This window comes from Vulpes lagopus, chromosome 1, assembly GCF_018345385.1.
Source record: "Vulpes lagopus strain Blue_001 chromosome 1, ASM1834538v1, whole genome shotgun sequence".
In the NCBI taxonomy this organism is placed as follows: Eukaryota; Metazoa; Chordata; class Mammalia; order Carnivora; family Canidae; genus Vulpes; species Vulpes lagopus.
In genome coordinates this window covers 158,701,750-158,711,426 of record NC_054824.1, presented here as the reverse complement: position 1 = coordinate 158,711,426, position 9,677 = coordinate 158,701,750, and the positions used below count along the sequence as shown (strand labels likewise).

General features: G+C 40.7%; 1 non-coding gene across 1 annotated transcript; it reads left to right on the top strand.

Moving 5' to 3' along the window:
* The first annotated feature begins 9,272 nt into the window (after positions 1–9,272).
* Positions 9,273–9,406, top strand: LOC121475256. The gene has a single exon (XR_005983691.1). It is a non-coding gene; the product is annotated as a small nucleolar RNA SNORA70 (small nucleolar RNA).
* Positions 9,407–9,677: the final 271 nt, after the last annotated feature.

Sequence of the window (9,677 nt, the reverse complement as noted above, 5' to 3'; positions counted from 1 at the left end):
TGCCTTGATGACTGCAGCTTTGTAAGACAGCTTGAAGTCCAGAATTGTGATGCCTCCAACTTTGGTTTTCTTTTGCAGCATTACTTTAGCTATTCAGGGTCTTTTCTGGTTCCATACTAATTTTAGGTTTGTTCCAGTTCTGTGAAAAAGGTTGATGGTATTTTGATAGGGATTGCAATGAATGTGCAGATTGCTTTGGCTAGCATAGAGATTTTAACAATATTTGTTCTTTCAATCCAGGAGCATGGAATGTTTTTCCATTTATTTGTGTCTTCCTCAATTTCTTTCATAAGTATTCTATGGTTTTCAGAGTTCAGATCCTTTACCTCTTTGGTTAGGTTTATTCCTAGGTATCTCATGGTTTTTGGTGCAGTTGTAAATGGGATCAATTCCTTGATTTCTCCTTCTTCTGCCTCATTGTTAGTGTATAGAAATTCAGCTCCTTCTGTGCATTCATTTTGTGTACTGTACCTAGCTGAATTCCTGTATCAGTTCTAGCAATTTTTTGCTGGAATCTTTTGTGTTTTCTACATAGAATATCATGTAGTCTGCAAAGAGTGAAAATTTGACTACTTCTTCCTCTATTTAGATGCATTTAATTTCTTTTTGTTGTCTGATTGCTGGGCTAGGACTTCCAGTACGTCTTGAACAACAGTGGTGAGAGTGGACATCCTGTTGTGTTCTTGACCTTAGGGGAAAAGCTGTCAGTTTTTTTCCCATTGAAGATGATATTTGCTGTGGGTATATGGCTTTTATGATATTGAGGTATGTCCCTTCTATCCCTACACTGCAGTTCTTATCAAGAAAAGATGCTATATTTCATGAAATGCTTTTTCTGCATCTATTGACAGGATCATAAAGTTCTTATCCTTTCTTTATTAATGTGATGCATCACACCGATAGATCTGTGGATATTGAACCACCCCTGTAGCCCAGGAATAAATCCCATTTGATCATGGTGAATAATCCTTTTAATGCACATTCAGAGTAATTATTGAAAGGTATGAATGTAATGCCACTGTATTACCTATAAAGTCACTGTTTCTGTAGATTGTCTCGGTTTCTTTCTGGTCTTTGTTACTTTTTTGTCACATTCCAAAGGAACTGTTATACAGATCTATAATGGGAAACATTAGTTTTTGTTTATCCTGGAAACTCTATCTCTATTTCTATTCTGAATGACAGCCTTGCTGGATAAAGTATTCTTGGCTTCATATTTTTCCCATTTAGCACATCAAATATATCATGCCAGTCCTTTCTGGCCTGACAAGTCTCTATGGATAGGTCTGCTGCTAGCCTTATGTTTCTACCTTTGTAGGTAAAAGACCTCTTGTCCAGAGTTGCTTTCAGGATTTTCTCTTTATCTCTGAGATTTGCAAGCTTCACTATTAATATGTAAAGGTACTGACCTATTTTTATTGGTTTTGAGGGAGGTTCTCTGCCTCCTGGGCTTGAATGCGCTGAGCCGAAGGCCAGCGCTTTAACTGCTAAGCCACCCAGGTGTCCCTAGTTCAGATATCTTATATCCATATTGATTAAGTCCCTAGCAGCAAGTACTAACTCCTGTACTTTCTTTTGTGGTGAATTTCTCTGTTCTGTCATTATGTCCAGCAAAGGATAGAAGAAAGAGAGAAAATACAATAGCAACAACAACAGCAGAAAAAAAAACAAAAAACAAAAACCAAACCAGAAGAAGACAAAAACAGAACAAAATAAGAAAAAAATCAAACCAGAAACAAAACAGAACAACACAAAATACTAGATCCTGGTCTGCTTGTTTTTTTTAAAATTTATTTATTTGTGATAGACATAGAGAGAGAGGCAGAGACACAGGGGAGAGAGAAGCAGGCAGGCTCCATGCCGGGAGTGGGACTTGATCCCTGGACTGCAGGATCGCGCCCTGGGCCAAAGGCAGGCGCTGAACCACTGAGCCACCCAGGGATCCCCCTGGTCTGCTTGTTAAAAGAAACTAGATCCTGGGACGCCTGGGTGGTTCAGTGGTTGAGCATCTGCCTTAGGCTCAGGTCGTGATCCCGGGGTCCTGGGATCAAGTCCCGCATTTGGCTCCTTACAGGGAGCCTGCTTCTCCCTCTGCCTATGTCTCTGCCTCTCTCTGTGTGTCTCTCATGAATAAATAAATAAAATCTTTAAAAAAATTGCAGATATTCTTATGATTGGCCAAGTTTGGAAAAACGCTTTTTACCATTTCCACTTGAGTAAAATCAAGTCAAAATAGCATCAGATAGTCTCTGAGAAGAGGAGAAGCACCCCAGAAATCTGAGTAAGTTTGGTAGGAGGAGAAGTATTGATGGTAAGATGGGAGCATTGGTGTGTATAAACAGGTTAGATACATAAGAATCAACTGTTCTATTAACCACCATCTGCCAGAGCTGGTCCTGCTTCTATGAGTCTCTATGTAGGCAGAGATAGGGTGACATGGATGGGTTAAAATTGCCTAATCCCACCTCTGGGCTGAATGTACCTATGGAAAATCCCTATTTGGCTCTGCTTTCAAGAATGCCAAGCCTAGCTCAGCACTTCCCCTGTGCATCTGCTGATGCTCATATTTTGGACTGGGGGTAGCCCAAACCATGTTAAAGTAAATGTCGGTTCTTGGTTTTAACATCATAATTAAGAAACTTGTAAAGGTTTCCAAGAGTTATTGGCTGGTCTAAATTCACCTCTTATGCATGTTTTAGATTTGCATCAAGGGAATAAAGTGAGTACCCTGAGGGATAACCTTGATGACATAAGCAAACTGTAGTCATGGGAATATCTTTGAGGATGTTTGTTACTGAACTATTGTTCAGATTCCATAAAGGAATGATATAGGTGAAACAGTTTAAGATTTTATAGTAGGCAAAGAGGTACTCAGGTAGCTTTCTAGAGGGAGAGAAACATTTTGCAGGGCTCCAGTCTGGCTCAGTCAGAAGAGTGTGTGACTCTTGATCTGGGGGTTGTGAGTTTGAGCCTCATGTTAGGTGTAGAAATTACTTAAATAAACTTAAAAAAACCATTTTGTTAGCTGCTGGCACATTTTTATTTATTCAGTAAATATTTATTGAGTTCCTATTATGTTCTAGGTTCAGTAGATAAAGCAGAGAAAAGATAAATGTCTCTGAAGTTACTGGGCTTTCACTCTGGTGTGGGAAATAGATGATATGCAAGTGAACGAATATCAAGATAGTTTCAGACAGCAGAGTACACAGTACCAAGTAGACCTAATTAAAGAATAGTCATTGATTAAATGTATTGCAAGAATCCTTTAGATGTTGGGGCACCTGGGTGGCTCAGTCGTCGAGCATCTGCCTTTGGCCCAGGTCGTGATTCCAGGATCCTGGGATCAAGTCTCACATTGGGCTCCCTACAGGGAGCCTGCTTCTCCCTCTGCCTGTGTCTCTGCCTCTCTCTTTCTCTCTGTATCTCTTATGTATAAATAAATAACATCTTAAAAAAAAAAAAGAATCCTTTAGATTTTGAGGCTCTGTGGTTTATTTCAACTATGATTTGTCTATAAAAATATAATTTACAAACGGATCTTCCTGACATGAAATTATTTTGCAAAGGTCTTGTCTTTTTTTAAAGACTGAGAAAATGTGAAGATTTATGTGTAAAAAGAACTAACAGTATCAGTTAACAATATGGTTAAGTGCAAACAGGCTAGTACAGATTCTAGGTGCTGTGGCATTTCAAATAAGAATCGAGGGTTTCCATGGTTTTGGGGTCTGACAAATTGGAAGCTTTTGCATCTTCAAACAGATTTCAAACTTCACCCACAATTTCTTAAATTGGCTTATCCACTTGTTCACTTTCTTTGGTGTTCTATCCTTTAGCAGAGGGAGTGGGAGGTGAGAGGAGGAGGAGGTTATTATGTGCTGCTCCCCGTGGGCTGCTTGTATATAAAAATGGCACCCCAAGATGGTTAGAATAATGCTTGTTGTGTCTAACTGAGATAACAGTGGTTGAAGGTGTTGTCGTTGTTAAGGAAAATATAGAAAGATCCCAGGGGCGCCTGGGTGGGCCAGTCAGTTAAGTGGCTGACTCTTGATTTTGGCTCTGGTCATGATCTCAGGGTCCAGGGATGGGGTCTCTAGATGAGACTGAGCCCTGCAATGGCTCTGTGCTCAGCAGGGAATCTGCTTGAGATTCTCTGTCTCCCTTCCCCCTCCCCCTGTTCTCTCAAATAAATAAATCAGTCTTCAAAAAAATATCTCAGATATTAGAATTACTGACTGATTGTCCATACCATTTATTGTAAAATGGTGCTGCTGCTCTGGGATATGCAAAATCCCTTCAGGAATGAAACATTGGTCACTTTGGCTCCATTTAAGCAGGCTAAAGACCTGAGTGTAGTTCACTTCCTTTTGATAATAACACACAAAAATCTTTAAGAAATATTTAAGTTGAGAGAAATGGGGCACCTGGGTGGCTCAATCCATTAAGTGTCTGACTCTTGATTTCAGTGCAGATCTTGATCTCAGGGTGATAAGATTGAGCCCTGCTTTGGGCTCCATGCCCAATGTGATTCTTTCCCTGCCTCAAAAAAAAAAAAAAAAAAAAAAAAAAAAAAAAAAAAAAAGAAAAGAAAAGAAAAAAGAAAAAGAAAAAGAAAGAAAGAAAGAATGACAAATTACAGAAAAAAAGAAAAAGGAATGCTATCTAAATGTCAGAAAAGAACGAAACTCAAAAGAGTTAGAAGCATAGGACATTAAATTGGTGCCGATCAGACTTTTTGGTGGGACTAAAATAATTTCTTGAGGTGGCATGTCACCATTGTGTAAACTGCTCTTATATAGATGTTTTTTTCTCTAGATGACATATAAATAAATAGGATTCCCTCTTTAATCATATCTGCACATAAATATATAGAATTTTAATTTTTTGTTTGTATTTGTGTCACTTGCAAGTTTACTCCCTTTCTAATCATACTGGGACAGTTAAGTTTGTCTGTCAAATATTAACTTGAAGAGTCATGAGGAAACTTGTAGAAAATAGGAAGCTACATGCAAATTTTACACAATTAGCAAACAGACTTGATTTTATGTCATTCCAATTTATGTCAGATGAAAAGAATAGCATTTTCCTTATGAATGAATTTCCGAGTAAGAAAAAAAATACCCACACCTAACATTCAGTCAAGTATTGTCCGGGGAATGTGTCATTATCTGTTTATATAATTAACTCTGAAATAGATTTGGGAAATAACTACACAGAAATTTTCTATCCTTGCTGGACTGAAGCAATGAGCTTGGAAACTTTTTAAAAGAAGATTCAGCTTTTGAATGGTCAGTGCTTCATAGACTTCTTTATAAGGTCATCCCACCACCATTCCGGGGAGATGGGAAAAACCTGTTAGCAGCAGAGATGATTTAAGTCTTAGCAAAATTTTTATTTTAAATTAAAATTTTTTTTTCTGACAGAGTGCACACATACACACACTGGAGCGATGGGGTAGAAGCGGAGGGACAGGGAGAGAGATAATTTTTTTTAAAAAAATATTTTACTTATGTATTCAGGAGAGACACGCAGAGAGGCAGAGACAGGTAGAGGGAGAAGTGGGCTCCTTTTGGGAGCCTGATGTTGAACTTGATCCCAGGACCCGGGGATCACGACCCAAGACAAAGGCTCTGAGAGAGAATCTTTTTTTTTTTTTTTAAGATTTTTTATTTATTCATAGACACACACACACACACACACACACACACACACACACACACACAGAGGCAGAGAGAGAAGCAGGCTCCATGCAGGGAGCCTGACATGGGACTCGATCCCGGGTCTCCAGGATCACACCCAGGACTGCAGGCAGTGCTAAACCATTGTGCCACTGGGGCTGCCCTTTGAGAGAGAATCTTAAGCAGGCTCCATGCACAGCACAGAGCCTGACATGGGGCTCAATCTCACAACCCTGAGGTCATGACTCAAGTGGAAATAAAGAGTCTGACACTTAGTTGACTGAGCCACCAAGGTGCCCCAAGATTTTATTTTTAAGTAATCTCTACACCCAGTGTGGGGCTCAAATTTATAACTTCAAGATCAAGAGTTGCATGCTCTACTGACTAAGTCAGCCAGGTACTCCTTAATAAAATTTTTAAAAATCAAAAGAGAAAAAGCTTTCTTTTTTTTTATAAAGATTTTTTTTTATTATTTATGAGAGACACACAGAGAGAGGGGCAGAGACACAGGCAGAGGGAGAAGCAGGCTCCATGCAGGGAGCCCAATGTGGGACTCGATCTCGGGTCTCCAGGATCACGCCCTGGGCTGAAGGTGGCACCAAACCGCCAAGCCACCCAGGCTGCCTGAGAAAAAGCTTTCTTTACATTAAAATCTAACTATTAATTATCTTGATAGTTGAAAATCAAGCTTAAAATGTTCACTTTCAACATTGCTTTTAAAATATGATTTAAGAGATGCCAGTTAAGCATCTGACTCTTGATTTTGGCTCAGGTCATGATCTCAGGGTTGTGAGATGGAGCCCTGCATTGGGCTCTGTGCTGGGTGTGGAAACTGCTTGATTCTCCCTCTCTCTCTGCCCCTCCCCCAGCTTGTTTGAGCATGCACCTGCGCTCGCTCTCTCTCTCTCTCTCTCTCTCTCTCAAAAAAAAAAAAGGGTAAAATATGACTTAAAACAAAATGCTTCACACAGTTTTCCTTTATAAGTGTTGATGGACACTGAACAAATCAGAATTGACTTTTGCTTGTTTAGTTGATAAAATTGAATTTCTTTAGGGTAATATTTTCAAGTCCTTCTTTTCTTTCCTTAGAACATTGCTTGAATATGTGACCATTTTTCTTTTTACACTGCTTGTTTTATAATTGAAAGGGACTATTAACCAAATTAGAGCTGTCTTGAGGTAACTAGTAAATCATATTTACCTAAGACAGACATTGCCACTGAGGGTGCTATAATAAAAGTTGATACTCTATGAAACAGGCCTCTGGAACCTCAATATATTATTTAGAAGATTTTCTTCTGAAAGAGTGAAAAAGCTTTTAAGAATGAGGATCATCTTAAGATGAGTTATTATTGGGGTCAAGTCTATATCAATACACTAGAAAATAAGTTTATACTAGCGAGAGTATAGTGACCCTGGAAATCTCATACTATTGATGGCATTATTAATTCATAGAAATGTCCTAGAAATCTTCTGAATAATATTAATGAATGCAAAATGTACATAGTGATGATTTACTCCATAGGCTTACTACTTTTCCCCTGCTCTTCCTTCTCCCTCTCCTCTTATTCTTCCTTCCTCCTCCTCCTCCTCTTCTTCTTCTTCTTCTTCTTCTTCTTCTTCTTCTTCTTCTTCTTCTTCTTCTTCTTCTTCCTCTATTCTTCTTCTTCCTCTTATTCTTGTTTGTCTTTTTAAAAAATTTTATTTATTTATTTGAGAAAGAGAGAGCATTAGCAGGGAGAGGGGCGGGGGTGGGGGTAGGGAGAAGCAGACTCCCCTCTGAACAGAGCCTGATGTGGGACTTGATCCCAGGATCACAGGACTCCAGGATCATGACCTGAGCTGAAGGCAGACACTCAACCAACTGAGTCACCCAGGGACCCTTGTTTGTCTTTTCAGCTCCACAGAGTTGAAGTCATTTAGTCATTCACCCAGCGTATTCTTTTTCAGTGCCTATTTCAGGCACTATTATAGGCTTTGGGAATACAGCAGTGAATAAAATATACCAAATTCCCTTTTTGGAGAAATCTGATGGCTGTAGGACATGCAAGATAATATCGCCTACATTGGGACAGACCAACATCTTATATCTGCTGATATGAGGCTCTGAGGACACATCACTTCTGTAGGATTCCTGCTAAAAATGCATAATCTGAGTCTGATCATGAGGAAATAGACAAATACAAATTGAGGGACATCTGCAAAGAAACTGTCCTGAAATCTTAAAAAATGTCAAGGTAAAAAAAGACCACCACCACTACCAAGGATCACACCCCGGGCTGAAGGTGGCGCCAAACCGCTGGGCCACCAGGGCTGCCCTCTATACATTTAAATTACACCAAAAAAAAAGCATTAAAATTTTTTCCTGGTGGAACTTACCTTGGTGTGTTAGTGGCTGGGTGAGGTGGGGGTGGTGTTTCAGACAGATAGTAACAAATATATTATGTTAGGGGCACCTGGGTGGCTCAGTGGTTGAGTGTCTGCCTTTGCCTTGGGTTGTGATTCCAGGGTCCTGGGATTGAGTCCCGTGTCTGGCTGCCCGTAGGGAACCTGCTTATCCCTCTGCCTATGTCTCTCTCAGGCTGCCTGCAAGAAGCCTGATGTGGGACTCGATCCTGGGTCCTGGGATCAATGCCCTGAGCTGGAGGCAGACACTTAACCACTGAGCCACTCGGGCATCCCATCTATGTTTAGTTTTGCAGGAAACTCTCAAACTACCTTCCAAAATGGCTGTACCACTTTAATAAGCACAGGAATTTTGACCTGCTGCATTTCTGACCTGGGCTGGTTCACCCCTCCTTAGGCAACGTGATGGTGCCTCCATGCCTGGGAGGTCGCTATGTTGATGCCCAACTTGGTGCAGACACCCAATTAGGAGAGTCCATTGCCTCCCAGAACTCCTGGGCTCCAGTGATCCTCCTGTCTCAGCCTTCAAAGTAGCTGGTGGCTACTGCCTGAGTGCTCCTGGCTGGACCATTTTGTATTCTCATCAGCAGTGAATGAGAGTTCCCATTGCTTCACATCCTCACCAGCATTTGGTGTTGTCAGTTATTATTATTTTAAAAATCTTAGCCATTCTAATGGATGTGTAGTGGTATCTCATTGCTGTTTTAATTTGCATTTTTAAAAGATTTATTTATTTCAGAGAAAGAGAGAGGGAGAATAAGCAGAGGGAGCAGCAGAGGGAGAGGGAGAAGCAGGCTCTCCCACTGAACTGGGAGCCCAATGGATCCCAAGACACTGGGATCATGACCCAAGCCACAGGCAGACGCTTAACTGACTGAACCACCCAGGCGCCCCAGGAACCAGAGGATCTTAAGCAGAAATTGATGTAATCTGCTTTCTGTTTAATAGGCTCATTCTGCTTGCTGTGTTGAAATCAGACCAAAGACATAAAAGCAAAAGACTGGTAAGGAGACTGGTGCCAAAATCAGGGAAGAGGTGATGGTGACCAAGCCACTGGTGGTATTAAAGGATGAGGCATGATTGAATTCTGCATATATTTAGAAGATAAGGAATTTACTAATGGATTGGATGCGGGGGTGTGGGAGAAAGAAAGAAACTGAATATAGTCTGTTCAAAGATTATAAACAGAGTCTGGAGCCAATTAAGCCAACTGTGCTCTTTCCCTAGAGGGGCCTGATGTGCCATGGCTGCAAACAGTAGCTTCCTTGGTAGTGCATGAAGCCTGCTGCTTCTAGGAGTTGCCTTAAGGGACCTTGGAGACAGAGGTTCATGTCTGACTTCATGCTATCCCCAGTCTAGGCTCCAGACAGGTATGTAAGGTGCCTTTGGAAAGCCCCAGAACACAGTAGCCAGGGTCCACATTGGCCACGCCAGTATGTCTATCTGTGGCAAGCTGCAAAAAAGGGAGCATGTAACTGAAGCCCTATACAGGGCCAAGGTTAAGTTCCCTGGCTGCCAGAAGATCCATATCTCTAAGAAGTGGGGCTTTACTAAATTTAATGGGGACAAATTTTTTTGAAACTTGGTGGCTGAAAA